Genomic DNA, 14,810 nt, shown 5'->3' with positions numbered 1-14,810 from the left:
GGCCACCACCTCATCTTACATCTGTGTCTTCTCCAGGGTCCAGGCACCTAATTAGTGGAGCTACGCCTGTCCACTAATTAGGTGGGTGGCCCTTCATTCTCCTGTGTGTGGCCGCCCAAGTGCGCACCTTAGAGGGAACTATCCGCAGACCACCTGAATGGAGCTCGCGGACCACAGTTTGAGGACCTCTGCCCTAGGATTTTCCTTGGACTTAGCTAGATCGAGTTAGCTGTCGTGATGTAAAAGCACAACTATTCTTGCTGTAAAGACACAGCCCATGTATAAGGGAGGGGGTTGACCCCTGGCCTGATCTTATGACTTGCCTTGTGTCTCCTGGGTGATTTTATGCTTGCTAGGAGTTAAATGACATTATGGGAGTGTAAGATTGGTAGGGGTGCATTGCTCATTAACTTGGAATTTGGGGTGGGAGGGCAAATAGGTAAAGGATTCTGCGCCAGAGAAATGTAAGATAACCCTGACCAAGGCCCAGGATCTGGCAAGAAACCCAAATTGTTCAGTCTCCTGCAATCTCCTCCCCCTGCTGACTCAATGGGTCAGTTTGCTACTTACATGTAAACTGAGACAGATGCACATTCTTTGCTTAGGACAAGTCTGTTTAATAACTTTTACCTAGGCGGGACAGCCTGATTTTGAACAATGAACATCATACAAAGGAAAAAAGCCAACATCATTCTGGGATGTTGTGATGAAGTGGGAATGTTTTTAATGTTTTCTCTGAATACGGTGTGTGTGCCTCAGTTTCCCCTATGCATTTCTTAAGTATCTAGGTGGTGGGATAAGGGGGTGTGATTGTTGCAGAGCCCTAGAGGGCAAGTGTGATGCTGTCTGCACAGAGAATGGCTGACACCCTGTTTCCTGGCAACTGATGGCCTGAGCCCCTCCACTGCAAGGTGTCAACTGAAGGGGTTGGAGAACAAAGAGATCACGTGGCCTCCTTGCTCGGAGAAGAGACAAGGGCCAGAGGAGGGGCTGGAGGGTGTTTCAGTTTACAGCTGGCTGGGGAGATGGGGGGAGGCCCAGAACCTGGGTCTGGGCTCCCCAGCCCCCAAGATGGACCTGACTGAGGGGTCCTGTTTTCTGTACCAACAAGCTTGGTTTTAGACCATGTTCCTGTCGTCTAATAAACCTTCTGTTTTACTGGCTGGCTGAGAGTCCCAGGGAATCGCAGGAAGTGGGGGGTGCAGGGCCCGGACTGCCCCACACTCAGTGACAGATGTATGAGCAGGAGTGTTGTAAGTAAGACAGGAGAAGTAAGAAGTCTAAGGGGCTTCCATAACTTTCTGCCTAATGTTGCTCCATACATATCCCCAGGATAGTATTAACCAGACAGTTGTTAGTTTTCCCAGACATCTCCTGGTGTCTGGGTCTCGGCCTGGGTCTCGGTGGCCCTTGCTCCTGCTGTCAGAGCCTCTGGGGCTTCCTGGTCTGGAGCCTGCAGTGAGTGTCCTTCCTCTTCAGCTGTCAGCCCAGGCTGAGCTGAGCTGCTCCCCTTTATACTCCTGCTACAATTGGAGCATGCCCAGTAGGGCTTGGTGGGCGGGGCTTCCACAGCCCACAATGCAGAGTTAACCGGCCAGACAAAACAGACATCCTGGCACTCCAGGTTGGGGGTCAGGCACCGGGCTGACAACCTGTCCAGTAAAAAACAAAATATGTTACGGAAACAGTGGCTGAGAAATCGACCTTCACTGCAGCGGTTCTCAAACTGTGGGGCGGGACCCCAAAGTGGGTCACGACCCTGTTTTAATGGGCTTGCCTGGGCTGGTATTTAGACTTGCTGGGGTCTGGGACCGAAGCCCGAGCCACGCCTCCCGGGGCCAAAGCCCAAAGACGTCGTCCCTGGGGAATGGGGCTTGGGCTTTGGGATGATTTAATTGGGGATTGGTCCTGCTTTAAGCAGGGGGTTGGACTAGATGACCTCCTGAGGTCCCTTCCAACCCTGATATTCTATGATTCTATGATTCGGCGCTTGGACTTGGGCTTTGCTGCCCCCCACCCTGACCCGCCCCCAGGATGGTGAGACTTGGACTTTGCTCCCTCCCTCCCCCCACCCATGGGGGCTGGGCACCGGCGGGCTCAGGCTTCAGTCCCTCTTCCTGGGGCTATGTAGTAATTTCTGTTGTCAGAAGGGGGTTGTGGTGCAATGAAGTTTGAGAATCGCTGCTTTACTGTGTGCAATGGCCTTCAGGAGTCAAACACCCATATGACTGCCAGTGGTGAAAGCTGAAAGGAAGCCACTGGCATGAAGACTGAAGTGCTCAACACCAAGAGAAAAAACAAACTTTGGTTTTTGGAATGTACGGACAATGTACGAGAAAAGGGAAGCTAGCTCAGGTCCCAGCAGAGATGAGACGCTACAGCTCACACATCCTGGGTGTCAGCGAGAGCAGATGGACAGGATCAGGAAGATTAACAACAGCCTCAGTAGAAACTTTGCTGTATTCTGGATGGGATGATGGACAACACTATGAAAGCATTGCCATCCTTTTGAAGAAGGGAGTGGAGCGGTCCTTGCTTGAGTGGAAATCCATCTGCAGCAGAATTGTGAGAGCCAGACTGAAGGGGAAACACAATAACATCACCCTGATTCAGTGCTATGCTCCGACAAATGACTGTGATGAAGAAGCAAAGGACAAACTCTACCTTACACTACAGGAGGAGTTAGAGACACCACGGCATGACCTATCGTCATGGGAGACCTGAATGCCAAGGTCGGTAAGGAGAACAGTGCCAGAGGAATGGGAAGACATGGGTGTGGCACGATGAATGAAAATGGAGAGAGGCTTGTTGACTTCTGCAATGTGAAGGATCTGGTCATCGGCAGAACCCTATTTCAACATCGTGAAATTCACAAGTTGACATGGTGCTCTCCAAATGGCAGAGATAAGAACCAGATTGACCATATGATGATCGATGGCAAATGGCAACACTCACTGACAGATGTGAAAGTGAGAAGGGGAGCAGATGTTGGCAGCGACCACCACCTTAGTGATAGCCTCCATCAAGCTAAAACTGAGAAGTGTGGGGCCACCGAAAAAGGGACATAGCCATTATGCCCTTGACAAGCTAAAGTTCCCTGAAGTACAGAAAGCCTTCGCTCTGCAGTGAAAGAACAGGTTTCAGATACTTGCAGACACTGATGAAGAGGAGGAGAAGGCAGATGAGGAGATCAACAAGAAGTGGGACAAAGTAACTACAATCTATGAAAAGAACAGTGAAGCCTGTCTAAGCCAGAGGCAGAAGAGAAGAAAGGAGTGGATTATACCCAGCACATGGAACACCATAGAAACCAGATGATCCCTGAAGAAAAAAGTTTTAGACATAAAATCCCAGAAGCTAAAGGACAAATACCACGAGCAGTATAGCAAGGCACACCAAGAGATCAAACACCTTGTGAGAACAGACAATTGATATTATATTGATAATCTAGCAACACAAGCCAGGGAGGCAACTGCTCATGGTGAACAAGGAACCATCTACAAAATCTTATCAGTGGTAAACGGCAGACACCAACAAACACTCTCATCAGGGACACAGAAGGCCACCTACTGACAACAGAAAAAGAACAAGAAATGCACTGGACAGAGCATTTCAAAGAATTGCTGGACAGGGATCCACCTATAGAGGAAGCAAACATCCAGGAGGCAGAAGAAGATCTTGATATCAACACAGACACCCCAACAAAGCAAGAGATCATTCAAGCCATCAAATCCTTAAAAAATGGCATGGTATCACACGTTTATCTGTGCCAAGCAAGGTATTGGGTAAGATCATAGTCCAGCTTATATCAGAGGCAGTTGATAGCGTTCTCAGAAAAGAGCAAGCCGGTTTTTGGAAAGGGCGTGCATGCACAGACCAGATCTTCACTCAACGAAACATAATAGAACAATGCTTAGAATGGCAATGGCAACTCTACATAAACTTCTTAGACTTTGAGAAGGCTGTTGATAGCATTCACAGGACCGGCCTATGGAACATATTGTATAATCAACATTATCAAAAGCATCTATTCCAACTTCACATGCAGTGTTGATCACAGTGAGCTCAGTTTTGAAGTCAGAACAGGAGTACATCAGGGGTGTGTCATGTCTGCAATCCTCTTCAGCATTGCCTGGGTAATGCGGCGTACAACAGAAGACGTTCCAAGAGGCATTAACTGGACACCCTTCTCATGCCTTGAAGACTTGGACTTCGCAGATTCTCTCGCTCTCCTATCACATACCCAACACCATATACAAGGAAAAACAACTCAGCCAAGAGGATCTGAGCCCCATCATTGCCGGGAGATGCTGGAGATGGATTGGTCATGTGCTTCAGATGGAAACTGATTCTATCACCAGAATAGCACTAAGATGGACACCTGAAGGCAAGCGAAAACGCGACCACCTGAAAACAACATGGTGATGAGCTGTGGAAGCTGAGCTGAGAAACCTGGGGCACAGCTGGGGAACCATTGAAAGACGTGCCACAAACAGACAGGAGTGGAGGAGCTTCGTCACTGCCCTAAACGCAAGAGGCATAATGGGAACATGATGTGATGATGAATTCAGGTTCAATGACCACAGCACATCCCCTTGAGCCAACACTTCACTGTCACAGCAGATTGCAGGAAACCCTCGAGCAGTTAACAGGAACTTAGTCTTGCTGCAGGTGTGTATTTCCATGTCATCGACTCACCAGTTTGGCTTGTGCTGCTCTGAAACTCCAAATCCTACAGGTATTGACTTTTTCAATCCTGGTTTCCCAAAGAGGCAGTGGGTGCTATGTACTAACTGAGATAAATGCCAAGTGACCGAGATCCGTCGGGGGACAAGGAGAACCATAATTTCAGCCCCAGCTGTGTGCAAAAAAAGTTTCAAGAGCAAGATGATTTTGTAAAAAGCTGCATACCATGGGGGGGAGGGCTATGTCTTAGGAACGTCTTTAACAAATCGCCCCATATTTGGACCACTAAGCCTTCCCTGCCCATGAAAAATTTGCCCAGCAAATTACAAGACAATCCGAATACACATGTGGAATTTAGGGTAGTTAGAATAGTTGGTCTTTAAACAGAAAATAATGCTTCCATCGAGCTAGCTGCTGCCTCTCACGGAGGTGGATGACCTACGCTGATGGGAGAACCTTTCTTGTTGCTGTAGCGAGTGTCTACACTGATGCACCACATCAGGACAGTCGCAGGGTCTCAGGTGTAGACAAGCCCTGGGATACGACATTCAGTGACACCCCCAGTCCCTCCTTTTCCTGACTGCGCTGAATCCCTCCAGTCCGTGCTCACCAGTCCCGGCTTTCCTACACCTCTCCCATTGTCTCTGGGTTTCTCTCTGGTGATTAAGAAGCAGGTCTAAGGTGACTTCCCCTCTGGCTGGAGTCTTTACTTCCTGGAACATGGTGTTACTGTCTCTGTGTTTTAGGAGCCCCTTTGCTGAGGAGTGTCTGGCTTTGTGTGTTCCCAGCAGAGATGGGGATAGATAAATCCCTCCTATGCAGAGTGTCCTGCACCTTGGAGCACCTGGGGAGCTTTCCCAAGCATTTTACTGCTTTACAATGGGCTGGCTTAAAACCAATAGACTCTTCTTTGTGACAAATGTCCCATGAACTCCCCTGATCTCCCTTCTTTTCTATCCCCTGAGCAGGGTTTCCCATTTCCAAACCTGACGTGATCTCCCAGCTGGAACGAGGGGAGGAGCCGTGGGTGCTGGATCTCCAGGGCTTTGAGGAAGGAGAGATCCCGAGAGGTGCCTGCGCAGGTGAGGGATCCTTAAACCAATTCAAATACACTCTGTGGCTGAAGGAAATACCTGGGACATCCTAAAAAGGCCTTGGGAGCTCTCGGAGTTCAGGAGTATCCCCAGGAGGCCTTGTACCCTATGGGCAGCTATCGCTCATGGCTTCCTACCCATCCTGACTGACACCCAGCAGCAGCTCCCTCCCTGATGGGATGTGGAGGCAGAATTGTTCCCCTCCTCTCTCCTCAAAGGAGAAGAGTTTTGGAGAATTCAGCTACTAGATTTTTTCTGTCTCTCCAGCTCTAATTATGGTTTGATTTCCCCTTTTCCACCCCTGTTTCTGACTTTCCTCTCTCTCTCCAAGGAGGTCCTGGGCAGGTGAGTGAGAACGAGGAGCTGAATCCTGAGCAGGAAGATGCTGAGCAAGTGGAAGCGCACAGGGGATTACCCCAAGGATCCAAAGGGAATGTGTCCAGGCGTCCTGCGAAGGGGAAAGCCTGTGAGAGCCACAACAGGCCAGACAGGCAGCAGGGAAACCAGCCCAAGGAGAAAGTGGGTAAATCCATTAGTTGTCAGGGGACTCACCAGGATTCCAAGGAAATCACAGCCCAGCAGGGAATACCTACAGGAGAGAGAAAAAACACATGCCCTGAGTGTGGGAAACACTTCACTCTGAACTCCACCCTCGTTAGACATCAGCGGATCCACACGGGAGAGCACCCCTACCAATGCTGTGAGTGCGGGAAACAGTTCAGTGAGAAATCAAACCTTATTACACATCAGACAAGCCACACAAGAGACAGACCCTATGAGTGCTGTGAGTGCGGGAAAAGCTTCACTCGGAGTTCAACCCTTACTAGACATCAGAGAATGCACACAGGAGAGAGCCCTTAGGAATGCTGTGAGTGTGCAAAAAAGTTCACTCTGAGCTCAGTCCTTATTAATCACCAGAAAATGCTCACAGGGGAGCGCCCCATACGTGCTGTGAGTGCAGGCAAACATTCGCTCAGAGCTCAGCCCTATTTAAACATGAGAAGATCCACACAGGAGAGAGACCCTATGAGTGCTCTGAGTATGGGAAACAGTTCAGTGAGAAATCAAGCCTTATTACAGATCAGACAAGCCACACAAGGGAGAGACCCTATGAGTGCTGTGAGTGCGGGAAAAGTTTCACTCGGAGCTCATCCCTTATTCGACATCAGAGGATCCACACAGGAGAGAGACCATATAAATGTGAGTGCGGGAAAAGTTTCACTTTCAAATCAAACCTTAATATACATCAGAGAATCCACACAGGAGAGCGCCCCTATGAATGCCTTGAGTGCGGGGAACAGTCTCATCAATCATCAAAGGATCCACTCACGAGAGCAGCCTGTGAATGCAGGAAAAGTTTCATCTGGAGCTCACACCTTAATAGACATCAGCGATTTCACAGGCTAGAGACACACCATAAAACTTTGTGTAGGCAGAGAAAAGATTTTTTTAAAGACATTTGCTAATTCCCACATAGCGACTTTTTAGGGCTGTTTGCACCATTTGCGTCACCCTGTTCTCTCAGTTCCCCCAGGTGAGTTGCCTGCTTTTTGTTTTGCAGGTCGCCCTTCTCTGGGGTGAATCCCGTGGTCCTTTCTACCAACTCCCTTCTCCTGAGAGTCATCATGGGAGTGTGTCCATCCTGCCAGGAGTGTCCGTCAGCCCCAGGTGGGGGAAATAGGGGTGACCTCAAGTAGCTACACTGAGCGAAAATCAACCTGGGCTTTGTCTCCGCTAGGATTTTCCATGGGCTCGGCCTGCTGGAGGTGGCGATCCCAGTGCCAACACCCCGCTGTATGTGCCGTGCTGACATAGCCCAGGCTGGGGTTAGCTCGCACCTTCCCCTTTGACCTGTCCTAATCGACGCCAATTTCATAGTCTAGACAGGCCCTGAGCAGCACCTTTATACTGGCCCCGCTGTAGCAGAGCGAGTGTTAGAGTCACCAAGTTCCCCCTCTGGTGACAGATTGTTTCATTCCCAGTTGTTCTCACGCTGGTCCAGGTTGTGCTGGGCAGCAGTTTTTTTCTTTTTACCATTTCCCTTATTGAAAATTTATTTCAATATAACAAAGAGGAGGAGCAGAATGGGACAAATGTATCATTTCAGTCTTTGCAACACTGGCAGGAAATGGGGTGAGTCAGCGGGATTCCCTCCTTCCCCATCACCATCACTAGGCCCGCTCACTCCAGCAGCGCTGGCGTCCATCTGAGCCACAATGGAGCTTATCCACCTATATTCTACCCCTACACCTCCCAAAGAGTCTCTGCACTTCATAGCAAATTGATCCTAAATCCGACTCGTTAGGGCTGGAGATGAAAGTGTTGCAGACCTGGATCAGAAATTCCAATGGATCCCAAACACAGTGTGATCATTCCCCATTTAAATCCCAGTTTCTGTCTATTGACAAAGCCACTTCTGGGCTTTTCCCTGCTGAGCTGAGACTGTTTGAAGATGAGAAGGTCGGCAGTTTTTCCTTATTACGATGAAGCTTTTTTTTTTCTAAATAACACGATTCCATAATAATGAAGGGCTGTTGAGTGAAGCAGGTGTGAATGGATCAGAGGAGAAGGCGACAGGGGAATCTGTTCTCCTGATTTTTGAGTCATCAGATGTAACCTGCTCTGGAATTTCATTTTGTATGAAAAAGAAAGTGACTTACACCGCTCTTTGTCCTGGGATTTCTCTCTCTCCTGAAGGCCATTTGATCACATAATTTAATATTAATTTAGTTGTCCAGGATGTAGCTCAGATTTATCTGGGACTTTGGGAGAAATGACTGTTTGCTAAAATAGTGCTTTCTTATTTTATTTTTGTCTTTCCCGTACCACTGCATGAGGACATGGAAGAAGCTCAAGTGCAGTTCACTCACCAGGGGAGGATGCTCTGAGCCATCAGGTGTGCTACCAAGGAAACAGTAGTGGGTTTAGGTCTCCACTCTGAAATGGTGAAGAACAGCATGCGCCAGATTGTGCAACTAACTGAAGTAACTGGGTGCGTGTGGCCTATGGTTTAGGAAATGCTGTCCTTGTCTGTGTTGATGTGGAGAAACCAGAAATGGCATTTTTGATGAACTTGCCCTTGGTAGATGCTGCAAATGTGCATTGAAATGAAATCAGTGTTGTATGTGGGATAGCTGCAGAATATCTATTTTTAATAAGTTCCCCTCCTTTGGTGACTTATGGGGATTCTGATGCTGGAGTGTTTCAAGTCCCTAACTTAGACCTGTGCCACCGGATTAAAGAAATAAATTGGCCATGTTTGGGGAAGTCATTCCTCACGAACACTGCTCAGTATTTGAGTGGTTTTGTAAAGGATTCTATTCCACAAGAGTGTTAATGTACCCCGACGAAGGCCAAGGATTTGGCAAGAACTCCACAGTGCATGTGGTTCACAGCAACCAATATTTTAACAAAATTGTGTGTTTAATGGGACTTTTCCAAACTGACGATAGCCTGAAGTCAGCCTCACCTGAAATGGATCAGGCCACATTGTCTGTACCAATGCATAATTCACACCTGATTTGCCTGGTGACTTCAGGGGAGTGACCGCAATGTGGGGTGATCTGGAATTGTCAACCATGAAGACCAAGGTAAAGGTGGAAGCCCTTTTGCACCAGGAACCTGTCTAAGAAAGACATTCCAGGATTCCCAGACTGATCCCGTCTGGAGAAGGAAGTTGTAACATCAACACCAGGCTGTGCCAGCCTTGACCTGTCTCCTCTTACCTGAGAGCACTTGCGAATGAGGAGTATTGAGCCGGCGACCCCATCGCCTGGTTCCTTGACTGCAGCTCTAGATCCTATTCCGTGGAAGTCCAAAGAGCTGCAGAGTTGGATTCATTTGTCAGTTTCAATATCTGATTGTTACTTGTTCTAGTTTTTATCAACTGGGAGCCATTCCATCCTTCCTGTTCTACTCTGGTGGTACAGTGGGGTCAGTGCGTGCAGGTGTGTATGAAACCTGTCGCATCCATGCAGGAAAGAAGCTAAAAAGAATAATTCCCAAATTATTATAATTATTATAATTATTATTATTATAATTCCCAAACCTAAATAATCCTAAAATGCTGCCCTACAATGTCATGCTCCTCGTTCTGTGAAAGTGGTCAAAGAACCTAAGATGTCGGATACATACTGTTAAAATTCTGTGTATTAAGGTCTGTGTCCATCTTAAGGTTTTTATCTATAGAAGCCACTGGGAGAAGGTTAGCCACATACTGGTGAGATCTAAGGTGGAAGCTCTGAAGTTGTGGCTTAAATGTGAACAATAATTTGGTGTTAGAACTGAAATATTCAAGCAGCTGAGTGTGGATCGCACGGCCTGGGTGAAGTTCTGTGATTGGGATTAATAACTAAATGGACAGCTGCCTCCTCGGGTCCTGTTTCAGGATTTAACAAAGGTTCATTTTCTGCTGTATTGTTGTGATAATTTGGCTAAAGTGATGACTTGAGTCCAAAGCAAGATCGTTATTTACTGACAGATTTTCTGATCTGACCTGAACATGATCACTGTGTTGTACACTCGAGAGCTAGCTGGGTGGTGTTAATAGTTTAGGGTTAGTGACCTGTGTTCTTCATTTTATTTGTTTCTTCATTTTAATTAAATGTATAAAAGGGATATTTTTGAGTCATGTCTTTCAATAAGCTCCATGGGCGAGAATCATGGAGTATCTGGGTGGAGATCAGCTGATGGACCACGGAGCCTTATCAGCTCCCTCTACATTAACCCTTTGGTTCTCATATGGGAGCAGCTGGGGGAGTGGGGGGCACCCATCTCAGCTCTGGCTGCATCCTAGGAAGTCAGAGCATCACAAGGGGAAATGAGCTCCCCTGCGCAGCCTTTCGGGAGCATGGAGTGGGGGCAAGGGAGGGGGGCCGGGGCAGTGCGTCTCCCTGATGAGAGATTGCTGGAAGGGCGGGGTATCTCTAAACAGGTGGTGGTTGGTGGATTTCTCTGCTGTCACTATCATGGCCAGACCCAGCCGCCACACCGGTCTGGCTTGCAATCAGGCTGAGGTGAGGTTGTGGGTCTGGTTTGAAAGGTTATAAATGGAGGTGAAAGGGGCCAAGCAAGCCAGAAATGTGCTGGGATGGCTCCGGCTTGCTTGGCCTCTGTCCCCAGCATCCGGCCTGGTCAGGGAGCGGAGGGGGCGGGCTGCCACTGCTCCCTCCCCAGCCGGGCTCTCTCGCAGGCAGCTGCTGCTGTGCAACCCAGAGTTAGGGTTCCCAGGCCCTCGGTTTTTCACCGGAACGGTTGGTTAAAAAACAAACCCTGGTGGCTCCGGTCAGCACCGCTGCCTGAGCTGTTAAAAGTCCGGTCTGCGGCGCAGCAGGGCTAAAGCAGGCTCCCTGCCTGCCCTGGCTCCGCACGGATCCTGGTAGTGGCCGGCATGTTCCTGCAGCCCATAGACACAGGAGTGATCAGGGAAGCTCCGTGCGCTGGCTCCACAGCTCCCATTGGCCAGGAACTGAGGAAAGGGGCTCATGGCTCGTGCAGTGGGTTGGAATCCAGGAGGGGGCTCAGGGCTGGGGGCGGTGCCTGCAGGTGTGGGCAATGTGCACGGCGCAGAGCTCCCTGACCGTGCCTCTGCCTAGGGGCTGGACATGCCGGCTGCTTCTGGGAGCAGCGCGGAGCTAGGGCAGGCAGGGAGCCTGCCTTAGCCCTGCTGCTCCGCCACCCAGCAGCTGCCTAAGGTAAGCGTCGCCCAGCCACAGCCACACCCTGAACTTCTGGTCCCAGGTTGGAACCCCCTCCCTCATCCCAACTCCCTCCCAGAGCCCACACCCCTACCCCAGGCCTGAGCCCCCTCCTGCACCCCAAACCCCTCATTCCCGCTCGCACCCCAGAGCCCTCACCCCCTCCTACACTCCAACACCCGGCTCCAGCCCGGAACCCCTCCTGCACCCTAAACCCCTCACCCCCGGCCCCACCCCAGAGCCCTCACCCCCTCCTGCACTCCAACACCTGGCTCCAGCCTGGAGCCCTCTCCCGCACCCACAACCCCTCGTCCCTGGCCACATCCCAGAGCCCGCATCCCCAGCCCAGTGAAAGTGATTGAGGGTGGGGGCGAGTGAGGGACTGAAGGGGGGGGGCTGGAGTGAATGGGGCGGGGCTTTGGGGAAGGGGCAGGGTGGGGTAAGGGGGCTCGGTTCTGTGCAATTAGAAAGTTGGCAACCCTTCGCCGAGTGGCCACCCTCTGCCGGCCTGAGAAGCAGCTCTGTCCTGCCCCCTTCCCCTGCTGAGGTGCCCGCAAGAGTGCTGGAGCTCCGACCAGACGCTGTGGTGCTCTGAGTCTCCCTGGGCCGGGGCCAGCCCAGAGACGTGTTCCCCGCTCCTGTGGCCCCAGCCCCCCAGGTTCCTTCCAGAGGCGACACATGGGGCAGTCATGTGCCCCCACCCCGCCCATGTTTACATTGTGCCGTTCCTGTATCAGGAGGTACAAATAGTCTCTGGTGGGAGGGATATCTTGTCCCCAACAGTAATTATTTGGAAGGGGGTGTCCTGACTCCATGGCAGATGACCACTCTCCCTCCCCTGACCCTGGAGGGAGGGGAAACCCTTTACCCATGTCTCCAGCTCCCTTTCTTCCACAGCTGCAGGAGAGCTCGAGGTTGTGTTAAAAACACTGCATGGCAGTTCAGGCCAGTGGGTGGTTAGAGCTGGCTGTGCTGGCTGCAGGGTCCCGCTGTAACCTCGTTGTCACCGTTCAGGGCAACTGCCCCTGGATTCCCCCTCCGTGATTCACCAGTGACATCCACTCTTACACTTCCCAGATGTCACCTCTCTTGGGCAGAGACACGTGTCTCTCCCTCTCCTAAACAGAGTATTTCCAGGCTGCACCAGCCCTGTTTACCCTGTACTAGCCCTCAGCAAGTCCTAAACGGCCAGTGCCTGCCCTTTGCTGTCTCTGCAGTGACTAAGGGCAGTGTCATGGCCAACACTGATACCCACCCAGCTCTTTGGTGCAAGCACGTTTATTCTTCAGGGGAAAGTACTGCCCAGAAAACATTAAAAACAAGGTTTCAGAGTAACAGCCGTGTTAGTCTGTATTCGCAAAAAGAAAAGGAGTACTTGTGGCACCTTAGAGACTAACCAATTTATTTGAGCATGAGCTTTCGTGAGCTACAGCTCACTTCATCGGATGCGTACTGTGGAAACTGCAGAAGACATTATATACACAGAGACCATGAAACAATACCTCCTCCCACCCCACTCTCCTGCTGGCAATATCTTATCTAAAGTGATCATCAAGTTGGTCAAAAAAAAAAAAAGTGATCAAAAAAAGGGGGTGGGGGGGTGAGAAAACCTGTATTTGTGCTGGAAATGGCCCACCTTGATTTTCATACTCATTGTGAGGAGAGTGGTCACTTTGGATAAGCTATTACCAGCAGGAGAGTGGGGTGGGAGGAGGTATTGTTTCATGGTCTCTGTGTATATAATGTCTTCTGCAGTTTCCACAGTATGCATCCGACGAAGTGAGCTGTAGCTCACGAAAGCTCATGCTCAAATAAATGGGTTAGTCTCTAAGGTGCCACAAGTCCTCCTTTTCTTTTTGTGAATACAGACTAACAACGGCTGTTACTCTGAAACCTGTCATTATGCAAGGCCCTGCATTTAGCCGTATGGAGTGGAAATCTATCAACTGCATGAAAAAACTTGTACAGATACAGACAGACGTCATCTTCCTTTCCAAATGCAAACAGATGGCCATCGTACCAAAAGGACTGAAGGTAAAAAATCCATTACAATCTACATACCACACAGGCTATGCTGACAGCTTGTGCCACACGCTCTCAAAGAAACTGCGGAACCACCTGATCAACATCCTCTACAGCAAACAGGGAAAGATTAAGAATGAGCTCTCAAAAATGGATACTCTCATAAAAAAACAACCTTCCACACAAACTTCCTCATGGCTGGATTTTACTAAAACTAGACAAGCCATTTACAATGCACACTTTGCTTCTCTACAAAAGAAAAAGGACACTAAACTTTCTAAACTACTACATGCTACAAGGGGCCACAGCAATGGTTCCCTCAACCCACCCAGCAATATTGTTAACCTATCCAACTATACTCTCAGCCCAGCAGAAGCAGCTGTCCTATCTCGGGGCCTCTCCTTCTGCCCCTCCACCCTCACGAACATGATATAGTTCTGTGGTGACCTAGAATCCTATTTTCGACGTCTCTGACTCAAGGAATATTTCCAAAATACCTCTGAACAACATACTAATCCACAGAGACCTCCCTACCAACATTACAAAAAGAAGGATTCTAGGTGGACTCCTCCTGAAGGTCGAAACAGCAGACTAGACTTCTACATAGACTGCTTTCACCGACGTGCACAGGCTGAAATTGTGGAAAAGCAGCATCACTTGCCCCATAACCTCAACCGTGCAGAACACAATGCCATCCACAGCCTCAGAAACAACTCTGACATCATAATCAAAAAGGCTGACAAAGGAGGTGCTGTTGTCATCATGAATAGGTCGGAATATGAACAAGAGGCTGCTCGGCAGCTCTCCAACACCACTTTCTACAAGCCATTACCCTCTGATCCCACTGAGAGTTACCAAAAGCAACTACAGCATTTGCTCAAGAAACTTCCTGAAAAAGCACAAGATCAAATCCGCACAGACACACCCCTGGAACCCTGACCTGGGATATTCTATCTACTACCCAAGATCCATAAACCTGGAAATCCTGGGCGCCCCATCATCTCAGGCATTGGCACCCTGACAGCAGGATTGTCTGGCTGTGTAGACTCCCTCCTCAGGCCCTACGCTACCAGCACTCCCAGCTACCTTCGAGACACCACTGACTTCCTGAGGAAACTACAATCCATTGGTGATCTTCCTGATAACACCATCTTGGCCACTATGGATGTAGAAGCCCTCTACACCAACATTCCACACAAAGATGGACTACAAGCCATCAAGAACACTATCCCCAATGATGTCACGGCTAACCTGGTGGCTGAACTTTGTGACTTTGTCCTTACCCATAACTATTTTACATTTGGGGACAATG

The 14,810-nt window shown here is 49.5% G+C and overlaps 1 pseudogene; it reads left to right on the top strand.

Annotated features, from left to right (window-relative positions):
• Positions 1–2,711: 2,711 nt before the first annotated feature.
• On the top strand, positions 2,712–7,874 carry LOC140904147 (uncharacterized; annotated as a pseudogene).
• Positions 7,875–14,810: the final 6,936 nt, after the last annotated feature.

This window comes from Lepidochelys kempii, chromosome 28, assembly GCF_965140265.1.
Source record: "Lepidochelys kempii isolate rLepKem1 chromosome 28, rLepKem1.hap2, whole genome shotgun sequence".
NCBI lineage: Eukaryota > Metazoa > Chordata > Testudines > Cheloniidae > Lepidochelys > Lepidochelys kempii.
The sequence above is the reverse complement of the archived record's forward strand: the minus strand, read 5'-3'. Positions and strand labels throughout refer to the sequence as shown.